We start from the raw sequence: 23,926 nt of genomic DNA on the forward strand, positions 1-23,926 counted from the left end.
CTTTTCTAGGATGTTATGAGGCTTAGAACTTTAGGTGCGATTTTTCTCATTCTCATGAAAATCCCCAAAACTCACATTTTGAGGGACAACTCAGCTTCCAAGTGACTTTGAAAGGCCTAAATAATAGTTAAACCCCATAAATTACCCCACCATAGAAACTTCACCCCGGAACGTATATGTAAAACAACTTCTGCTAAGTCTATTAACCCTTCAAGTGTTTCACATGGGTTAAAACAGTATGGACCTGCGATTTAGAAACTTTAGAATTTTTTGGGAAAATAAATTCATTTAGGCCAAAACTGATGGTTTCATAATAATTTTTTTTTACTTTTCTACATTCACTAGTGTAGGTGATAAGGGGTTAATATTAAGAACTGGGGGAACACTTAAAGAGGACCTGTCACCCAATTTGTCAGCACTAGGAGCTGCTTAAATTAACTGCAACATTTGATGGCCAATCTCTCCCGAGTGTACTGATACCCCGTATGTGGTGGTAAACTGCTGTATGGGCACACGGACGGGCATAGAATGAATGGAGGAGCCATTCACAGCAGATTTGTATTGTCACATTGTACAGGCTATAAAATTACTTTTTTTTTGGTAATGCGAACATATGAGGGCTTATTATTTGTGGGATGAGATACAATGTATAGATAATTATTTTGTGGGGTCTTAAGCTTATTTGTGAGATTTTATTAACTATTTCAAGGGGGACACAAACAAAATCATCCATTTTTATTTTGGATTTTAAGCACTCTTTTTCCCCCGCTCACCATAACGTAAAAATAATATTTTATCTTTATTCTCTGGTTCACTACGATTACGGCGATACCGCATTTATATCGTTTTTCTTATCTTTGCTGAATTTTACTGAGCAAAACCAATATTGGAGAAAATCTAATTTTTTTTTTACTATTGACAACTTTTCAGGGCCATAACTTCTGTATTTTTTGTTGTCAGATCTGGTTGAGGGCTTATTTTTTGCGTAAAAAGTTGTTTTATTCAGTTGTATCATATTAGAGAACGTAACTTTTTTTGATCACTTTTTAGAACATTTTTTGTGATTACGGGAAGTTGTTCATGTGTTTTTTTACGTCGAGCGGGTTCAATATTGATTTATTAATTAATATTGATTAATACAGACGCTGTGATACCAAATATGTTTTTTTGTGTTTTATATACTTTATTTGCATTTTATGTGTAACTTGGGAGATTATGGGACTTTTATTTCAATTATTTATTTAACTATAATTATAAAATGACTTAATCTTTATTTATTTATTTTTTTTCTTTTCTACATTCATCCGATCGCTTGTTCAAGCCTTTACACTGCAGTACACTTGTATTGCAGTTTATAGTGTAAACTGTAAGTGGGGACACTTACATGCCGCGGTCATGCTTGATATCACAGCCCGGCACTATACTGACCTGATGTCCCAAAATCATCATCTCACGTGCCGCTGTAGAAAGGCGTCGCGTCAGAAGAAGTAACCTTAATGACCGACGTAGATTCCCGATAGGGCGGTCATTAAGGGGTTAATGGTGTATGCCTCTTAAACTCCTACCCACTCTTTCTAAATAAAAGTGGCATTTGGACATATTATACAAGTGCATCCTTACATAGGTTATATGTCAGGTTTAATGAGTGTTTCTGGTACTGTAATATTGAGTTGAGGTCAGACTTCTGCTACTTCCCATTGGTCAGCCTGGTAATGTATCTATTCCTGCTACTGAATTATTTTTCAAGTGAATATGACTAAAGGGCATCTACCACTGTGATGGAGGACTGTATGCCAATGAGCCTGGAGCCCTTCAGACTTATTTGCATACAGTCTTACTTCCTGGTGGCAGATGTCCTTTAAGCTATAATTACAGACCATTAGTATTAAGGCCTCGACCCTTTGATAGCACAGTTTCTATTGACATCTAGGTGGTTGAATAACCTCCTTTGAAGGAGCACAATACATATGTAACAGAACTCTACTGCAGACTCCCATATTCATGAGATGCAGACAGAATGTTATATATTTATGTTATTAAAGGGAGTCTGACAGCAGTTTTGACCATGTAGAAATGCTGACTGCACTAGGAAAGCTGTTTATACCTTATTGTATAGCATTGCTGAAAAATAAAAACATGAATCCAATGATGATGTAGCTTAGAAAGTGCTACTTGGATCTGTACTTTATCATGAAGAGCTAACTGCTCTCTACACTGTACAGCATCTATTGTGGGCTACTAGTTGGATACTACAACAGCAACCCCTCTTGTGTTAAGGGGCTATGGGTCTTCACAATGAAGCATCTCTCCAGGTTACACTTACAGAGCTGATGCCTTGAATTGAGAGTTTATTTTTCATCTTCCTGCTGCAGACCTCATTAACAAAAGTATAATGAAACCGCTCTCCCGGGCTGTTGTTACCCTCCCTAAATCCTTCAGTGACCAAAGCAATGCGTCTGATAGGTAACATGGCTGGTTTATCAGTAAAAAAACGGACCACAAGCTTCAGGTCCACAGGCTGTATGTTTCCAAAACTATATCAGAGCATTTGCAAACCATATGGTGTAATGCACTTGACAATATTATTGGCTCTCTTCAAACATCTATCCCTTACCAGTAAAAAAAAAATACCCAGGGATTCACAGATGGTATTTCAGAAACTAACAGTGGAAAAAATGCCAAATTTTAAGAAATATTTTTTCTTATTAGTAAAACAGCAGAAGAACACATAGGGAAACAAAACAACAGATGTAGGCACAGTAGGAACACTTTTGCAAACTGAACTCTTTTAGATGTTATCCGAATTTATATTAATATTAACATACATTAGATTTGTATACTAAGCTTTATATTTAAAGCATTTTATAGATATCTGTTGGAAAATACAGCACTTTATATGGAACACTTTTTGTTTTTGTATGATTTGATTGGTAGAGATAAAAATGTGGTAAATTTGGAGAAATTCTCATGTAACTTATGTAACCATTTCCTTCTGAACCATCTTTTAATGCATTTTCCCTTTTTACTTGCAGCCTTCTAAAAGTCATAACTACTTTAGTTTTCTGGTCACAGTTGTTTCAAGGATGATTTTTTTGGCAGGATGGTAACGGCAATACTACATTAATATAGTGGGGCACATATACTTACCCGTCCCATCGCGATCCCCGGCGTGCGTTGTGCGACAAGGATTTGGGTCTGCCATGATTCACTAAGATGGTGTGTCCAATTTCCTGCATTCCCTTCCCCTGCTGAGGTCCGCTGGAGTCCACCTTCTTCTTCCCGGTGCATGTTAGTGCTGATCTTGTGACACAATTTACTTTTAAATTTCTTTGGTTTGTCCGAATCACTCGGGTTGTCCGACGTCCGCGGCCCCTGATTTGTGTCGCATGCAAGCCTGCGCCGAAGCATCACAATCCGTTCGAATGAGCCAAAAACCCGAGTAGCAATTCAGTGCAAAATGGTTAAAAAGTCGGGGTATCCAATGAAAATGAGCTTAGTAAATGTGCCCCAGTGTCTTTTATGTTTTCTACAGAACCTGGCCCCTGTGTTGTTTTTAGGCATCTTAACTGCAGTGTAGGGAGAACAAGCATGGGGTAGGAGGTTTGGGTCTTAATTGTTCTCCCGCAGTGTGTTCTTGTGTGGGCAACTCCAATGTTCACGACTAATGGTGGCCTCTACAGTTGCCTCCTGTATTCACCTTCATCCTCTGGCTTCACTCTTCCCATAAAGTTTTAACATTTTTATGGTAAACAATTCTCAGGTTTGTGCCACAAACGCTTGGTTTATTAGTTTTAAATGTCAACCACAACATAATCATTATGGCATTGGCTGATGTCATGTCAGGGAAGAAGTGTGAGCCCTGCGCTTCCCACAACCTATGTCCCTCCCTACTTGTTGCTCCTGTGCTAAACCACAGGTGACACCTGGGCTGTGGTCCTTATCGCTGATAAGTGCACAGAACAGTATAATAATAATAATAATCTTTATTTATATAGCGCCATCAAATTCCGTAGCGCTTTACAAATCATAGGGGACATATACAACTATATTACATTACAAAGAACAAACAGTCATATGGAAGAATAGGAGGGAGGACCCTGCTCACAGTATGAGAGACAAATGAAAAGACATAAGAAAGACAACTAGGCAAAGTGAGACAAACTGGGTAAAAACCAAGATGGTGATGAGGTACAAAATCATAAAGCAGAAGAATAGTCAAAGTTGCGGCAAAAGGTGCTGATCGCCCCAAAATACATCATAGTAATGCAGAATATCATTAAGGAGCCAGAATGACAAGTTAATAGCAGGCATGTATAATAGCCAAACAGGAACATATGGAGTGTCTGAAGTTTCTCTCCTTGAAGTAAAGGTTTCTTCAGTATATTCTGGTTTTCTTACATACATCAAAACATAATGGAGGTTTATTTTTGTTATCTAACTGATGTAAGTGATGAGAAACTCTGTTGGAATATGTTGGAAACATTGATTAAATCAATTGCTATCTTTTGGATGGATTAGGTAAGGATTGGGTAAGAGAGGAGAAAACTCTCAGTTGTATTTATATGCCTGAGAGTTTTTTAAAGAGTAAAACTGCCCATAGAAACATCAGACTTGTATAGGCGTTAACGTGATCTCTGATAAGACTACTGTTGCACATCACACAATACATCATCATTGCTTTTAATAACACTTACTATACTTCTAGAAACATTGAGATTAAAGGGGTTATCCGGGTTTAAAATTTTTTTTATGGCCGGGCTGGGGAGGGCTAGTTAAACATAATAAACATGGACTTACCTCTTCCGGCACCGCTGATGTCCCGCGCCCAGGGAGCTTCCGAAGGGACCGCGCACAGGGAGCTTCCGGTCCGCGATGTGGACGGCTCCACCCATCCGTCCCTATCTCTCAGCGTTGTAAGCGCTGGGAGATGGTGCGCATGGGAGCTTCCGGCCGGCCGGAAGCTCCCTGTGCGCCCTTGTACTGAAACCGGCGCACGGAGAAGACGGGCCGCGGCGCGGGACATCGGCAGCACCGGGGGAGGTAAGTACATGTTTATTGTGTTTAAATAGCCCTCCCCAGCCCTCCATAAGAAATTTTTTAAACCCGGATAACCCCTTTAAGTTCGCTAAGCAAACTAAAATAGTACAGGGTTATTCTTGGGGAAAGGAAAGTTATTTATTCTAGCCATCTTGTAATATAAGTGTAAGTCAGAGAATATCTGAGTATTGATCCAAAGTATGAAATGTTCACTGATTACTTAAATAAACAGCCAAGCAGATGGGCCGATTTTTCACATAAGACACGCAGCTGGAACCAGAGCACATCTTGGCTTGGGCCAACCTAGCTCTGATCAAAGTAAGACATGCAGCAAATGCTTGAATTAGGCCAAACTTGGCAGGCACATCAGAAGACAAAATTAGAATCTTTTACAATCTTTGCTCCCTTTAAAAAAAATAAAGATAAAATAGAAAATAAAATTATATTGTACCAGTGTTCAGGCAGACTAGTAACCTTAAAGGGGTATTCCCACGAAGACAAGATTCTTAAAAATACTCAGGATAACAGAAAAACACATTCTCTAAATCACTGTTATTAACAAAAAATACAGCATTTCACAAATAGAATTCCAATCAGTCCTGGTGTTAACAATTTCATTGTCCCCGGAACCGACCATAAAACTTTTGACTATAGTTGGATTCTTCTCATGAATAGATTCTATTCTTTGCAGCTGCATTGTTCTCTGCCTCCTGCCTCTCCCTCTTCATTACAAGACCAGCTCAGACACAGTAACTTCCTGCTACCAAGCACTCTACAATCTACAGACAAGATAGTCTTTTCCTTGGGGAGGAGGGGCATAGCATTGCTGACTGTGTGTGTTATAGGTGAGATAGCAGTGCTGAGTGTTTCATTGTGTCTTATATCTTATAACTCTGATCTGCCTCATATTTCTCTTTCTATGTGTCAGATACTAGTAGAATGTTCAGAAGCTAAATTAAACTTTGTACCTTGATAATCTAAGCGCATTGTCAGCACAAATCATCTCACAGCTCTTGAAGTGTCTGCACAGAGAGTCCCCCCTCAAAAACAGCAATAAATAAATCTTTATTGTGTAAACATTACTAGGAAATTAAAATTTGAGAACTTTCTTTCATGGGCAAACCACAAATAGACAATATAAATACGGTAAAACTGAACAATACAATATATGATCATCTGAGAAAAAAACATCTAAATTACATGGTATAGTACTAAAATATTCACCCCAGGTTCTGGTTAGTACAGAGAAGTAATAGTTTTTCTATTTAACATGTATACATGTATATAATGGCACATTAACATTGGAATATAAAAAAAAAATCTCAGTGTAACAGCATGTGACACTGCAGCACTGTAGGGCTCTGAAAACACCCACCTGAGTCTCTTAGAATAATTAGCATAATGTAAAAAGTTTATTTTAGAAGGAAGCCATGGATAACAAATACTCATAGATCCAGGCACCGTGACTGTGGTAATCTTCTTGCAAGTGCCCTTGGTTTATCATGATGGAATTTGATGGTAGATTTCCTCTAAAGACTTTGCAAAGTCTCTTTTTCAGATACCACAGACCACCTTTGTGGGTCTTATGGAGTCTATGCCTTGAATGGCCATGGCGGTTTTAAGTAGAACTATCACTGTATACCTATGTAATATGCATGTGGTTTTAAGTTTGATTGGTAACATTGTATTATTGCTTCAGTTTTGCTTGGCTATATTTGACCACATTATATATATTTAGGGGAAGCATTCCAAAACTATGCTTTACACGTGTACAAGCCAAAAACACTGCATCCTAATTCCATGACAATTGAAGTAAGTCTGTGTATGTGTATGGTTTTGCTGCATAGTTTTATGGACTGTGCTTATACTGTATGTATTCTTATTTAGATTTCATCATGCACCTTGAAATGTCATTACAGTCTGTAACAGAGCACAAAGCAATTTGTTATGTGGAACAGCTAATTTTTCACAGTTTTTCCACTGGGGCCATGTACAATCTCATCCATTTATTCAGAAACAACATAGTGCTGGTATTTGGATCAGATATTCTAAAAAGGATATGAATTTAAGAGGTAACATTTAACCTACATATATATTTTCAGGTCTGTAATTCCATAAATTCCATCTTGTAGACCAATTAGCACTAGGCAGCAGGTACAATGTAGCTAACGATTATTACAAATAAGCAATTACATTATTAAATAATATAAATTGCTTTATTCATACACAAGAACAGTCCTTCCTCCATTAGGGAATCCAGATGGGGACTGTAAAAACCAAATGTTCCATCTTCAATACAGTGAATATAACCTTTCATCAAACTTTTAATAAATCAGTAGGTATGGTGTACACACATGTAGTGACATTGTTTCTGGCCAATATTAGAGTTTATAAATATATAGTTTATCTATGATTTTCATTTGTCTTAGATCTGGTGGGTGGAGACTCTGTGTCATGATGTTTACTATAATCTGCTCCTAAAAAGTAGGAAAGAATATTCTCCAATTTTTTCACTAAGAAGCATTCATGGGTCATTTAAAATATTTCACAGGAACATGGAGCAGTAATGGCTTATACTCAAGTATATACGGTACTTTATTCAAATCAAGTTTTTCAGTGCAAAAAAAGTGCTGCAAAACCCCCAAACTCAGCTCATATTCGAGTCTATAAAAAATACTCAATACTCACATTCCTAACTGACCCGCAGGTCCTATCCTTGGCAGGGTCGTGTGTGCTGGCTGCCAATGACATCATAGGTTGTGCGCGGCCAGTGCACACACTATGATGTCAGCAGCCAGCACGCACAGACCTGTCATTGCTGGAAGCAAGAAGAGGACCTGCAGCGGAGGAGTCAGAAAGAAGAGTATTCAGCTTTTTTTTTTTTTTGTGCTGGGCCTTTTAGGGCAGGCGCTGGCTATATACTGGGGGCTGGCTGGCTATTTACTGGGGGATGGCTATATACTAGGGGCAGGCTGGGTCGCTGTATACTAGGGGCTGTGGCTGGCTATATACTGGGGGCTGCCTGACTATATACTGCGGGCACGCTAGCTATATACTGGGGGGGGGCCTGGCTGGCTATATACAGATTGCTGTCTGGCTAAATACTGGGGGCATAGGCTGGCCATATAAAAGAGGAGGGGCTGGCTATATACTGGGGTAATTTTGTTAGGGAAGTTTAGGGTAGTGCTGAAATGTATAAAGTAATTGTTGTAGGGAAATATGGGGATATACAGTAGTGAATAAATTAATTGTGGTAGATAAGTATAGGATAGTACTAAAATGTATAAAGTACAGGTGATCCCCAACTTAAAAACAACGGACTTGCAGATGGCCCCCAGGTTATAGATGGACCTCTCTGCCCACCATGACCTTTGGTGACCTTTTGTCTACACTGCAAATCAGTTGTAAGATTTCTTGACACTTTATTGACCATCCTTTTTCCCATGACAGAAAACATTTTTGTTTTTCTGTAGCTACAATTCTATAATATACCATTTTCAACTTAAATGCGAATTCGAAATCTGAATTAGAAACCTAAAAAGCCCATCTGGTATGTAACTCCGGGACTGCCTGGTAATTGTGGTAGAGATGTTAAGAGCAGCATTGATGTGAATAAAGTAATTGGGGCAGATTTAGTTACCTGCCGGCGATTCACTAAGGCGGTTCCTCCGACGTCCACCAGGTGTCGCTGCTGCGCTGAAGTCCGCCGAGGTGTTCACGATCCTATTCCTGGTGAAGGTAAGCGCGTGTCCAGCGACCCGTGGCAATTCAGGAAAAATTGGCGCAAATCGGAAATATTCGGGTAACACATCGGAAAACGTGCATCGGGCACTAAGTAAATGACCCCCAATGTGTTAGGGATTTATAGTGCAGTAATGATGTAAATATAGTAATTGTTCTTGCTGCAAACATCTCTCTATGTCCCAGTCTCCTCACCGTCCCAGCAACTTCTTGTAATCGGACAACTCTTGCTGTAGTAGGATGGATTCATAAGAGGTTTAAGAATTCGTGTATAGAGAATTTATATATAGTTATTGTATTAGAGAAATAGCCATACAAAAGAATAAAGAAAAATAAAGAATTGTTATTCTGATAAAATACAAGTACGGTACAAGACTGTATATCTGATCACAGTAAACATAACAAATAATGGTATTAACAAAAAAACTAACCAGTTAGGTCACCATGCACCTGCATCTCACCGCCGCCTCGAGGTCTGGCTCCAACAATAACATTCAATAAAGTTAGCAGAGACTACTAATTATGAATTTGAGGGGCAGTGGTAAAAGGCGAATCAAGCCATTTGTCCCATATAGTATGGAAATTCTTTTACTTTTTCCTGTGGATAAGTATCCACTTCTTGAGGGGAAGAGAAGCATTGACTGACTTAATCCAGTCACGGAGGTGAGGGCAGGGGCGTAACTACAGCGGTAGCAGCCACCTATGGGGCCCGCAGTGACAGGGGGCCCCATCATCCGACCTGACACAATAAAGAATGGAGGATGTGCACCATTATATCTATATTGTACTGCACATTGTCTAGCATAATATGTATATAACAAATACTGTGATGTATATATGCAGTATCTGTGATGTGTATATGGTGTCTGTATACACTGTATGTGAGTATGTTGCATATGGCACTGTATGTATGTGTATATGCACATGAGTGTATTTATATGTGATTGTAACTCGCATGTGTGAGTATACTAATATGTATCTATTTTTAAGTGGGAAGGCAATTCGGGGTCCACTAGGAGCAGGCACAACTTAGGGTCCTCTGGAACCATCCTGTTGAACAGGAATTTACTGACATGCTCCCGCTTCTCCTTAACCATAGGGCATCACTAAAAGAAATGTTTTTGAAGAGGTCGCTGTAGATTAAGAAAGGCGGAAATGTTTGTCCTCTTCTCCAGTTGAATTCAGTATTTCAGCTTTGGTCTATCATTCTCATAGAATCTGCCTACACTAGAGAAGTAGCTTTATACATTTTCATAGTGTGTTATATACAGTGTAGTCATTGTGCCCCTAGCAAGAAGCAGCCTTTTTTGTTCAGTTATACACATTTTACATACATTATTTTGTGTATTCATGTAGCATGTCTTATCTTGCTTTATCATTAAATAGTCTGCAAATAGCTTATTGCTTGGCTGTTAATCAAAATATGTAGTAATTACTAAAAAACACAAGATAAGCATTGTCTATCACCCAGGCAAATGCAAACATATATCTTTTTGTTTCTTTGTCAAAAGAATTTTAATTAAAGTTTACTTTGATGGGGAAAGTAGAATGTGTGGTATCTACAATTGTAAATCATTTCATGAGTGTAGCCAATTGACAAGCTTGCATTCACATGAAGCTCACAAAGGATTAAGCTACTTTGGATAATTCATATACAACAGACAGATTTTGTGACATGACACACAGTGTGATAACATCTTACAAATTCAAGCCATAAAAACAAGACAGGAACCATGATGACTATTATTAACGCATTGTAAAAGCGGCTTAATTCAAAGCCCCATGCTAAATAATTGTTAGAAATTACATAATACTACAGAGAATTAAGAAGAGATTTCCATCATCATTTTACATTGGAATAATGTAGTCTGGACCTCACAAGTGAATGTAAAGTATTGTGATGTGCTTCATAATACTCCAAATGTTCAAGGCATCATAAAAGCATCTGCATATGAATTCCAAAGCCATTCATGATTGCTTCATGGGGTGCTAATGTTTCATAGCAAAAGCTGAGAATAACATCATCATCCAAGAAATTACCGTTATAATTCATCTGTATCTACATTTCTTGTTTATGAAATAATAAAAGTATAATTTATATGTAATGATATAACCACAACAATTCTCTTCTACTGCAGCCTATTATTGTCCTCAACTAAACACCACTGAGGCCAGTGATAGGCGGCAAAACCTGGACAACCTCTTTTAACCCCTTCTCGATATTAGATGTAGTATGTTACGGGCGACAGGGACCTGCCACATCGTAACCTACTAAGTCCTACCGAACTGAGTCTGTGCCAGAAGCTACGGAAGCGCTGTATATTACAGCCAAAACTCAGCTCTAACACCCGCGATCGGAGTGCATGCCTGCGGCATGTAAGGGGCATGTGACGTCATTTGGGCCCCTGCTGCGCTTACAGGGGGGTCCGCTGCTTGGATGGCAGCCCCCGCGGTCTTCTCCACGAGCCAGGTTCCTGAGTAATACATCTGTGTTACACTATGTTAACTGAATAAGAGCTTGAACAAGCCATCACAGCATCACCTGTTCAAGCCAAACTGTAAAAGAACACTTTTTAGACTTTTTAATAAAAATAATAAATTAAATAAAGTCCCCTAAACACCAACATTCCCCATAGACATTTAATAAAGTACAAAAATACAATCATGAAGAAAACACACATATTTGGTATTGCCGCGTCCATATCAATCTGAACAATAAATCATAAACATTATTGGACCCGCTTGGTGAACGCTGTAAAAAAAATAAATAAAAAAAATTTGCCAAAAATGTTGGATTTTCAGAAAATCCCTTTACAAAAATGTTCCAAAAAGGGATTACAAAAAGTTATGGGCGCCAAAATGGTACCATTGAAAAGGACAACTCAACACGCAAAACCAGCTCTGTCAACCAGGAAATATTAAAGTTATTTATTTTTGTATCGCCATACTGTATTTTCGTAGACATATGATTTTCTCTATATTAGTTTTTCTAAAATTGTAAAAATATATTAAAAAAAAAACTATATAAATGAGTTATCACCGTAATCGTAGTGATCTATAGAATTAAGATAGTATATTATTTTATGGTATCTTGTGTGGCCCAAAAAAAAAAGAAAGGAAACCAAAATTGACGATTTTTTTTTCCTCCATATATTCAAGAGTTAATAAAATCTCATCAATAAGCTAATGACCCTCTAAAATAAAGTACCGTATATTCCGGCGTATAAGACGACCTGGTGTATAAGACGACCCCCCTACTTTCCTGTTTAAAATATAGAGTTTAAGATATATTCGCCGTATAAGACTACCCCTTTTCCAACGCATACAAAACACCGGTAAAAAATAAAAAAAAAACAGATTTGAATTTAACATGGTCCTTTTTTTAATTTAAATTCTTCTGACATGCAGGTATATAGCAGGAAAACTGTCGCTCATAAACATAAGGCATACAACAACAACATTACCATCGTCCATTTTACTGTAAATGTTACCATACTGTACCTTAAATTTTTATTTTATTAAATATTCCATGCCATGTACTCAGAAGCGGGAAAAAAATTCCAAATGCAATGAAAATGGTGAAAAAAAGCATTTGCGCCATTTTCTTGTGGGCTTGGATATTACGTATTTTACTGAGCCCCCAAATGACATGTCTACTTTATTCTTTGGGTCGGTACAATTACGGGGATACCAAATTTGTATAGGTTTTATAAAGTTTTCATATATTTACAAAAATGAAAACCTCCTGTACAAAAATTATTTTTTTGGTGTAATTTTTTGCGAAATTTGATAATATTTTCAATGATATAATTTTTAGGACTGTACGACCTTTGGATCACTTTTTATAGATTTTTTTATATTTTTGAAAATGGCAAAAAAGTGCCATTTTCGACTGTGGGCACTATTTTCCGTTACGGGGTTAAACGCATTGAAAAACCGTTATCATATTTTGATAGATCGGGCATTTTCGGACGCGTTGATACCTGATGTGTTTATGATTTTTACTGTTTATTTATATTTATGTCAGTTCTAGGGAAAGGGGGGTGATTTGAAATTTTAGGGTTTTTTATTATAATTGTTTTTTTTAAACTTTTTTTTATTTTTATTTATACTATTTTTCAGACTCCCTAGGGTACTGATCGATCCTACCATATACTGCCATACTACAGTATGGCAGTATATGGGGATTTTCCTCATTCATTACAATGTGCTATCAGCACATTGTAATGAAGGCGTTAAAACGAAATAGCCTCGGGTCTTCGGAAGACCCGAGGCTACCATGGAGACGGATCGCTGCCCCCGATGAAGTCACGGGGAGCGGCGATCCCAGGTAAGATGGCAGCGCCCATGCGCCGCTATCTGTTTGAGGCTGCCGGCAGCTTTGCCGGCGGCCCACGCTGTGAAAACACCCGGTGCTAGCAATATGCAGCAAAGACTTACCGGCTATGGAGAGGGCTCAGCCCGTGAGCCCTCTCCATGCAGCGCGACCCGACCGCTGCCGTGAATACACGGCGTGCGGTTGGGATTACCGGCGTATAAGACGACCCCAGAGAAGACAGAAGATTTTTCTGTCATCAAAAGTCGTCTTATACGCCGGAATATACGGTATTTGTAAAGTGCATCTACTGTTGCAGAAAATAAGCCCTTATATGTCCAAAATAAAGATTGTATAGGCATTAAAAAGTGACAACGCATAATCTGCTCTGTGTGGTGGAGCTTCTCTTCAATGTCATGCCATGTGCCAATACGGCAGTTTAATAATAGTAATACTTTATTTATATAGCGCACACAGATTACATAGCGCTGCACAAAGCATAATAAATTGATCCCTGTCCCCATGGGGCTCACAATCTAAACAACCTACCAGTATGTTTTTGGGGTGTGGGAGGAAACCGGAGTACCCGTAGGAAACCCACGCAAACCGTATACCACCCCATATGGCGTATTGTTATCAAAACTTTGTGGCGAGTTTTGATATTTTATTCACTGAGAATGTGTACATTTTTTGAAAAACACATTAATTTAAGCCAAAAAACATTGAAATGTCAAAATTGCACTTTTGTTTTAACCTCTGTAAAACAATAAAAGGGTTAACAAATTTATGGGGTTTTACTATTATTTAGGCCTCTCAAAGTGACTTGAAAACTGAGCAGGACCCTTAAAAGCATGATTTTGCGTTTTTTAATGAAAATATGAAAAATCACACCTTCAAAGTCCCATAACATCCAACAACAATGAGAGGATGCATAAAAAACCATGTCAACATAAAGCAGACTTTTGATAAATGATGGTTATCAAGTTTTCTGCTGTTACGACCATGTCTTGAAAAAGTAGAAGATTATGCATTTCGAAAATCAAGAATTTTTCCAAATGTTCCCCAGAAGTTTTTTTTTCATAAATAACCACAAAACATACCACCAAATTTTTTCAACTAACATGAACTACAAAGTGTCCCCAGAAATAATTTCAAAATCACTTGGAAGTGTTAAAGGGTTCCAGAGTTAGCCCATATTTTAAAATCTGCCATGTGTCACTATAAGTGGTTATGTATCTGGAAGGTGAAAAATGGCTTCGGCAGTGGTTTAGGATCACACAACAGCAGTTTAATTAAGTTGTGGTCTGGACTTTGACTAGGCCATCGCGACCTTAGTTCTTTCCTTTTTCAGCCATTCTGCTGCTGGTCTTCGGATTATTATCCTGTTGTATAGGCAAATATTTAACAATTAAGTAACTGGCCTTAAATACAGAGGAATTCATGGTCGACTCCATCATTCCCCTCCAACATTGTGCTTGGCAGTTGGTTTTGACAGTGTTCCCAAACCTTTTGTATCCGCGGACCGGCGGCACTCAAATTATTTTTCCAGGAACCGGGTTGACCTTACTATGGTCGCTTGGAAAAAATTGGTCGTCCCAGAATCCATAGCCCCAACTCATATAATATGTTATTTGCAGCTGCTCTTCATTTCTGTAGCCCCCCTCTTGATAGTGCTCCTTTTTTCTTTCATCTGTCTATAGAGGACATTATAATACCTTTTTCTATAGCCCCCCCCCCCCACACACCTGTATATATAGTAACATATATATATATATATATATATAGGGAAAAAAACTTACATACTGTAAATACTCGCGTATAAGCTGAAGCACCTAATTTTATCACAAAAGAAAAACTGGGGAAAGTTGTAAACTCGAGTATAAGCCTAGGGAGAGAAATGCAGCGGCTAATAAAATAACCAGTAGCCTCCCATAACTAATGAAATGTCCAGCAGTAGTAGCCTCCTCTAACTAATGAAATATCCAGCAGCCGCACCTCATTAATCAAATGCCCACTGCAGAGCCACCGGGGGTCCTCCACTCAGCACACACTCCTTCCTGTCCACAAGTTTCCCAGAGGGCCCGTAGATTGAATCTATCTGAAGTATTTTGAAGGAGAGCTGTTAGATGTTCCATTGTGCAGACTTCTTGAATCCTAGTACAGAGCACAACCCAGGATGAAGGGGCTGGTTGTTTCCATTTGGCTAAGATTAGGCATCCAGTCAGGACAGGGATTTGATATCAAAACATTAATAATTTGTATTGATTCTCCTTGTATTGAACACACTGGGAAGATTTAACTGCCCTGTCTCAGATCACACACCAGGTCTCTAAAGGAAGCTCTCTAGCCAGGAAAGCATACCATTTACACATATAGTCATGCCTCGGCTGGATCACGGGGGTTGGTCAATATTTTATAGATGCCTGAAATGAGGCCTGATGTGGACAATTCCATTTTGCAAATCTTCTCAAACTCTGTGCGCCTGAATACCATAAGGGTACCATACAGAGACTAGAGGAAGGACTTAATCTTTAAATAACTAAAGATAGAAGAATGGAGTTTGAACCTAGATTGTAGGTCTGGGAAGTCCAAAATAGATTTAGAGCTGTAGTCTACAATGTCAGCAAAGCAAAAGATACCCTTAAAGGGGTATTCCCATCAGGGAATTCACATTTAATTTAATTTGCCATATGTAAACATTTCTTCAATTGCATGTTATTTAAAAAAATGTCCCTGTGTGAAGAAAATATCTAATAAATGTAGTCATGTTGTCCCTTACAAACAAGATAGCTTCCCCGGATACAACCACCCAGCACTCTGGCAGCAGTGACCAGACATGTGCTATTGATTCCTGTCTGACCACCTGGATTCAGCGTCCATTACCCCAGGACGGCTGTGGGACCTGCAGTAACTCCTGGACATTTCATAAACAAAAATGTTTAGTTTCATTGTGCAATCCCTCCAGCAGAGGTGGATGTATCGAAGGACATAGTCTTGTTTTTAAGGGACCATGTGACTACATTTATGACAAATTATCTTCCTCTAGTGATGTATATACAATAAAGATAATTTGTAACCCCTAACTTTACAATTTTGCTCAGTTATATTGCTGTTTTATCTCCTAAAACTCAGTGGTGGTCAGTGTAAAATCCCAGTATAAGCAGACACATTATGATCCCTGTAGTGCTGTGAGATGCAGTATGCTGACAATGTGGTTGAATTATCAGGGTACAGATTTATATACACTTTCATTTACCGTCTGAGCATTCTACTAGTACATGACACATGAGATGCATATTACACACCGATGACACAGTCAGCACTGCAACATCTCTGTTCTGCCAAACACACTATCAGATCTGATGTGCCTCCCTCCCCCTCCCCAGATAAAGATCGTATCTGTCTGTAGCTTGCAGCTCCCCTCACACTGCTGCTGTTTGCTGGCAGGAAGTCAGTGTGTATCAGTGTGAGCTCATTCTGGAACGCAAAGGTTGGGGCTGCTGCAGAGAGCAGTACAGCTCCACAGCGTCAGACAAGATGTCTGCTGACCCTAAAGTCAGAAGATCCAGGGTCCGAAACCAGGGGGAACTGAAATTGTGTACACCAGGACTGAGACAATTTGGAGTTATATCTGTGAAATGCTGTATTTTTGTTAATAACAGTGTCAGCACCTGTCCAGCAAACGCGCAAGCAGAGCCAGACTTGGCGCTAGCTGTCAGACTAGGTAAGTGGTGGCGAACTCACCCTCTGACATCCCTGTGGGCTAATGCCCTGCCTAAAGCAGATGAACCCCCCTGATAAGGGCAGCTGCTGGATGGTGGATCGGACAGGTAACCGGAATACAGGAATAGACCAGTGTTCAAACTGGTGCACAGAATACAAACACAGAACTGAGACAGGGAAAGTGGGATAACACTGGGAGGTAAACGATACTAAGGGACAAACAACAGTTACAGGAAGACAGGCGGGTTATATACAGGTCAGGTCAAGATCAAACGGGTTATATACAGGTCAGGTCAAGATCAAACGGGTTATATACAGGTCAGGTCCAGATCAAGCGGGTTATATACAGGTCAGGTTCAGATCAAGCGGGTATATACAGGTCAGGTTCAGATACAGGCAAACAAGCAAACCAGGTAAAAGTAAGATGGCTGAAAAGGTACAGAATCGGATACAAAACACAGAATACCAAACAAGATAGCAAGAGCACTAGATACACAGGTAAGACTTGAAGGATAACCAGCAAGGTCTGATGGGAATAGGCAGGTATATAAGGCTGTTCCCGGACACACCTCCAGCTACACACTGGGGGAACTGTCCATCAGGCTAGTAACCCTTGCTGGGCAGGGCTGAAATGCAAGGAGCAGGGTGTGGCTCAGTGAATCCAAACACAAGCAGTAAGCTACAGTTCACACACAAATAAACGCCATCTATTCCGCCAACTGCGGATATTGCGACATTTAGGCACGGACGTTACAAACCGTGAATAAGAGAATGTGTTATGTTGTTATTCTGAGTACACATAAGAAACTTGCCTTCGTGGGAATACCCCTTTAAATAGGTAAGACTTCATGAGTGAGTTTTGTGATTCCAATGGGAACTTTTTTGTTTACACTGGAGTCATGCCGATCTGGTATGTGCGATAGGACCTAACAATGGGGAGTCAGGTTTAGTCTTGGCAGTAGCCCAGAAGTAGGCATTGGGATGGGCAGGGGCACTTCCATCCACTTCAAGTAGGCAGGGAGAGTAGACCACGCTGGGATTTGGCACCAATAATAAATACCCGGCCAGGCCCCCACTATCTCTAGGCTGCGTCATGAGGTTATGGGGTAACCTGTGACATTAATGCGCCCAAATGAACTGGAAAAGAGAAACCTAGAGTGCACGGAGCACTTTGAAGGGGATTGGGACGGGCAGAGTCTCAAAGTAATCAGTTTTGGGAAAATAGTTATCTTGATGGGCAAAATTCTCCCAAAGAAAGAGAGTGGGAGTTTGTCCCACCAGCCCAACAACTATTTTGGGGGGAAGGAGGTAGTTGTAAGAGTAGAGTGATTTATAGGTGGAGGTAAGCTCATGCCCAAGTATTTCAGGGAGATCATCTGCCACTTGAGTTCTAGTTAGTTTTCAGGAGGGCAAGCTGGTCCTGGGGGAGGTTAATTGGGAGAGCTTTAGTTTTGATTACATTGACCTTTTAGCCTGACAATTTGATGTATTCATCCAACAGTCTGTGCCTATCAGTCTGGGCAGCAAAAGATGGGGTTTGCTGAGGGTCATCAAAATATCATCTGCAAAGAGACAATTTGTACTCCTTGGAGGTAAATATAAGGGCTTTTGCACCACACCAGTGGCATAGCCACCCCCTCCCCCCTGGCTCAGGGCGTTCCTGTGCACTTGCTGCAGTCGGCGCTGGATACTTAAACAGGCTGGAGCCTCTTGATGTATCCAGCTGTGCAGGAGCAGAGGTGCACGATCAGCAGTATGATAAATAAACCCCCCTTGTCTCTAACCAGTGTCCTCCTAACATCCGCAGAGTGTCAGATAGTCGCAGCCAAAGGTTCAATGCATAAAATGAAAAATAAAGGAGATCACAGAATCTGTTTACTCTAAAATGATGGACTTCAAATGGTTTGAAAATAGCCTGATAACACTTCCAAGGTTGATTTGCAGTAACATATTATTCTCTAAGATGGGTTCCTATTTGGGATGAGCCTATGCTCCATCCTCCTCTTACTATGATCCCCCTGTCCTCCATCCTCCTCTTACTATGTGACCCTGTCCTCCATCCTCCAGTGTGGCCTCTTTTCCACCATCCTTCAGTGAAGCCTCCTGTCCTCCTATATGGCCTCCACTCATCCATTCTTCAGTATAGCCTCCTGCTTTTCATCTTCCAATGTGGCTCCATGTCTCTTACCCTCCAGGGTAGCCTTTTGGCCTGCAGTGTAGCCTTCTGTCCTCCAATGTGGCTCCCTGCCCACCATCCTCCAGGGTAGCCTCTTGTCCTCCATCCTGCAGTGTAGCCTCCCGTCCTCCAATGTGGCTCCCTGTACTTAGTCCTCCTCATACTGTGGCCGCTCTTCCCATCCTGGGTAAAAAAAAAAAAAACTGTTAATGCAGTACATGTAGCAGTGTCACTTACTCCTCTCCCCTCTGCTGGGGCCCAGAATGTGACTCAGGGGAGGGGGCGTGGATGGCCGATAGGAGGTGGTGCCTCCTCACATGACACCTTCAGAGACGTGAGGAGGTAGCTGGAGCTGATCCTGCCTTCTCCTGGCCCCAATGCTTCGGCTGCTCTGCAGTTCTAATGTACGAGACCAGGAAGAGGCGGAACAAACCAGGGAAGAGAGGGGCAGCGAGGGACATTCTCCCAACCACCCGGGACAGTGGCTGAAAGCCCGGACTGTCTTGTCGCATCCTGGGAGCTATGGCGCTACAAAGTTGTTAGTTAATGCTGCTTTAGGTAAGAAATTAGGCCTCAAACATCCATACTGCTCTTTTATATTCCTGAACCCTATGGAATTTCCAGTTAAAAAATGATGCAACATGGCAGAAGCAGAGATGACTTTTCTTAGTGGCACAATCCGGGTGCAACTTATTTAACATCAAGGTACAAATGAGCTTGGTCACTGAGGGACTAAGTATATTTTGATTTGCCAGGAAATCCAATAATAATGCTTCTAAGTTTGTAAACCAGGTTGTTTGCTAATGGCCTGTTGCCCTCTGGGACTTCATTGTATTAGCCAGCCTGCAGACCCACTTCCTAGGTTGCTGTTATCTTAATGGGTAGTCTTGTAATGCTTCATTTCCTTTTGTAATTTTACACAAGTGTATTAATAAAGGAGCAACTTTGAATAAAGACAAATTTTCACTACTGAAATAAAATCTACATTTTCTAGTTAAAAATGTGCATTTTGTACATTTAATTTTTGTTTATTTTTCTGCACATTTTAATCGTCTTAGCCTAATTAATGATGGGTCTTACATAAATCTGTGAAATATCAATCCTTCTAAGCATCTGGCAGATCCCAAATGATACTAATGTCTGTGCTTAGCAGATTAGCATTTAATTTAAATTTGCACTCCTTGTAAATCCTATTGTAGCTAATGTTTTCACTTGTGGCACAACCTGCTACAGTCAGCAAGAACTATGGTGCTAGATCTGGTTTGCTCACTGCTGCCCCCATAGATCGCATCAATAATGGCAGCGCTTATTAGTACAGGAGGCCAGGTAGCGTGAGTACTTCTGACATCCCCCAATATTTCGGCTACGCTCTGTCTTCTGATGCTGACTGTATGTGCCGGTGTCAGGAACAAGGAGCAAGAGGGAACCTGAGCAGTGAGTACATGACAGTTCTGTACTCACCGCTTGGGTCCTCTCCTCACCCATGTTTTGCAGCTCCCTGGGTCCCAACACCTGCATATATTTGATTAAATAGCAGAAATGAGACTTATTAATTATTGTTTACCAAAATAGTCATAGCCTCACATAACAGAGTAGCCTCCAGCATTCAATAAATTTCAATAAATTACCAGCAGAATGCTAACAACAATTAATTTAAAACTTAACTTTTAATCTCAAAGCTTAAATAAAATTATTCGTGAACATACAAATATCTAAAATATGCCTAGTGTATTGAGCACAAAAAGTCAACAGGTAAACTAATGCACATTAATGATGTCTCTGCATATAAAGAGAATGGGTAAGGGAGATATAAAGGTTTGGTCTCACCAGTCTTCACACGATAGGGCTTGGATGCATCGGTACTTCTGTAGGGAAGAGTTCTGCCTTTCCCTGTTATTGCCCTTTCTGCAATCTTACACCCTTTGTTAATGACTCCCAGCCCTTACAAGGGCGGTCCCCAAGACTATCCCTTCATGCAGTCTAGTGCACCCTGGACTATGAAGTTGGTAATTGTTCTTTTCCCTACGCGTTTCGTGCACTGTCGTATGCACTCCTCAGGGGAAATAAAGTTCAGCAGGTTGCGGCGTATCGTAGTAGGAAAACCGCATTCTTCACAAGTAATACATGCAGGCTTTGGCCCTATAGCATCATTAAATCACTAAAGTCGGGTGTGAGCAGTGGCCCATCACTCACTGACAATATCTCACTATCCACTAGGTTACTGTCTGGCGTTGACGCCATATTTTGCAAGTAAGATTAGGCTTAACCACATAGGGTTATTATCAAAGAAGGACCCACACCTTGTAAAATTCAAGCAATGCCAAAAAAACAGTGGTGTGCAAAGAAACAAAGGTCCATACCATATTCACAAAAAATAAATCTTAAATTTATTCCAAAACACAGAAAGAAACACCAATAAAAACATTTAAAATTGCACGTTTGAAGATACGTGCTACAATGGGGGACTGGTTATGATGCAACCAGTCAAATTCCCCCCACACACAAAAACTCCTTATATAACCATATGCAAGCAAATCATGAATAAGAAACAACTTTAAGATCAAATAACTGGCTCAAAGAGCAAAAAGGTATCTCCATATCCAATGTATAAAGGCTGAAATAGCCTGGGTGAGAACGTATGCGGTAGCCAGTAGATCTGGTATTACCTGATCCCCGCTTGCAATGAGGAGTGATTGTGGGCTAGTCCCCACGCGTATCGCCACCACTGTGGCTTCCTCAGGGGTGATTTGGTGTTGGTAAGTCTACAATATATATACAAGTTCTGTGAGCCTGTGGGCCAATGGCGAATGGCATGTAATGTCTGCACCTGTTGCTGATGATGCGTCTGTCGCGAGCCTCCCGCAACGTCTCGCGGCACCCGCGCATGCGCAGCCGCCCCGGACCTCCACCTCCATACCGGGGAAGCCGCGCACGCGCGGGCCGCGCAGACATCGCGAGAGTTGTGCCGCGACCGGCGCATAGCAACAAAATGGTGCGGATACGTATCCAGGTAACAGTATGCAAAGGGTGCTTTAGGATTACCAAAAGGTGTTTAAATTAATGTGAGATATAAGGAGCAACTTTCTGATGGTAGGAGAATTCTTTAGTACCTAGGGTTCATTTGATATTAACAGTATTTTACGAGGACATATATATTCAAAATTGTTACCATGCACAATATATAAATGTTATTCTCATTTAGAAACAAAAATACAGTACAGATGATATACAATGGTGTATCCAAAGTGCTTTGTGCTTAGTTATAAGGTGCATATACTATTATTAATTAAATTTTCTTCAAAATTGTCAGTGTTGATAGTTGAGTTGGGGTCTAATATAAAGTGCCAAAGTGCAGAAAATCCCTGAGAGTGTGAAGATGCCTGAAAAAAAGAAGCAAAAGACATTCCTGTAAGAGGCAAAGGGAAAAAAAACAAAATAAATACAGAAGTGAAAAAACCAAACTATGTGTACCGCTTTTGGTAGTGTCTTTTATTACTTGGTGTGTTAAGTATCCATACTGTCATGCAGGTACATTAGTTGGATGCCACATTTGCATGGTGAGTATCATACTTTAAGATGTGGATACTACTGAGGATTCATATGTCTACTTTTTATAAAATCCTGTAAAAAGGAATTCCTCATTCAGTCCTCTTGGTGCCATGGACTGGGTTTGAAAAATCCATTTTGTTTCCTTTTGTAGTAACTGGGGGGTTGTACTTCCCCCTCTGATATTTAATGAGATTTTCTCCAGTCCCACTATCCGGATCCCCCCGCACTTACCTCCATGATGCCCATAGAAGTGTGAAGCTACGGAGGTGAGGCTTTTGTCTCTGCTGAAGTCTCGTCTTGCTGTGGAAATTGTTGATAGATGCTTTTGGATTCTTTTTCTTAGTTCCTGTGATGTCTGTCCTATGTAGATCTTGGGACAAGAGCATGTAATTGCATATATTACATCCTTCGTACGGCAGTTTATATAGTGCCTGAGTGGGTATGTCTTACCATTTACGGGATCCTCGAAATGATCGGTAGGAGTCATGTATTGACAGATGTTACATTTGCCGCAGGGATATGAACCCTTTAGCTTATGGCCTCCCGTTGTGGTTGTGGGACGTTTGAAGTGGCTGTTGACCAAGATATCTTTTAGATTACGTGCCCTTTTGGATGTTATTGTCGGATGGTTATCAATGTATGCTTCCAGCTTGGATTCGCTTAATAAGATGTTCCAGTTCTTTCCCAGAATTTTGTAAAGGTCTTGCCATTGATTGTTATATGTTGTAACAAATCTGACTTTTTCTTCTGGTGGTTTAAACTTGGGTTTCAAGATGTCCTCTCTGTTGGAGTTCTTCGCTCTCATATATGCCTTGGAAATAATTTTTTTGGGGTAACCCCTTGCTTGTAGTCTTGCGGTCAGTTCGAGAGCATTCTTTTTGAACTCGCTGTCATTGCTGCAGTTTCTGCGTACTCTCATGAACTGGCCGGTCGGGATGCCGTTTTTTTGGTGTTTCGGGTGGAAGCTTGTATAATGTAGTAAGTTGTTGGTAGCTGTTTTCTTCCTGAAGAGTGTAGTGGTAATGCTGCCATCCTGAATGGTTAACTTTAGGTCTAAAAAATCAACCTCACTCTCGGAGATCTGTGGGACCAAGTAAATATTATAGGGGTTAGCATTCAGTTCTGTCACGAATTCAACACATTCCTGTTGGGTTCCCTGCCAGAAGAGGACAATATCATCTATAAATCGGTACCAATGTAGCACCTTGGTCCTAAAGGACCGCAATGGGCGCACCCTGGTCTCCTCCCACCAACCTAAAAATAGGTTGGCATAGGAAGGAGCACAGCGCGCGCCCATTGCAGTTCCCGACACCTGGCGGTAAAATGCCCTGTCAAAGGTAAAATAGTTGTGTTTCAATACAAAATCCAATAGCTCCAGCAGGAAG

The 23,926-nt window shown here is 40.3% G+C and overlaps 1 protein-coding gene and 1 long non-coding RNA gene across 10 annotated transcripts in view; one reads left to right on the forward strand and one right to left on the reverse strand.

Annotated features, from left to right (window-relative positions):
- SMYD3 (SET and MYND domain containing 3) overlaps positions 1-23,926 on the forward strand; it is a 400,119-nt gene that overhangs the window by 95,049 nt on the left and 281,144 nt on the right. The gene's annotated exons all lie outside the window — the stretch shown is intronic.
- Positions 18,739-23,926, reverse strand: part of LOC140121511 (uncharacterized) — a 32,926-nt gene continuing 27,738 nt past the window's right edge. For both annotated transcript variants that reach the window (XR_011854121.1, XR_011854120.1), the window contains one exon: positions 18,739-19,175. This is a non-coding gene — a long non-coding RNA (uncharacterized lncRNA). The remainder of the gene's footprint in view (positions 19,176-23,926) is intronic.

This window comes from Engystomops pustulosus, chromosome 3 (genome assembly GCF_040894005.1).
Source record: "Engystomops pustulosus chromosome 3, aEngPut4.maternal, whole genome shotgun sequence".
Lineage (NCBI taxonomy): Eukaryota > Metazoa > Chordata > Amphibia > Anura > Leptodactylidae > Engystomops > Engystomops pustulosus.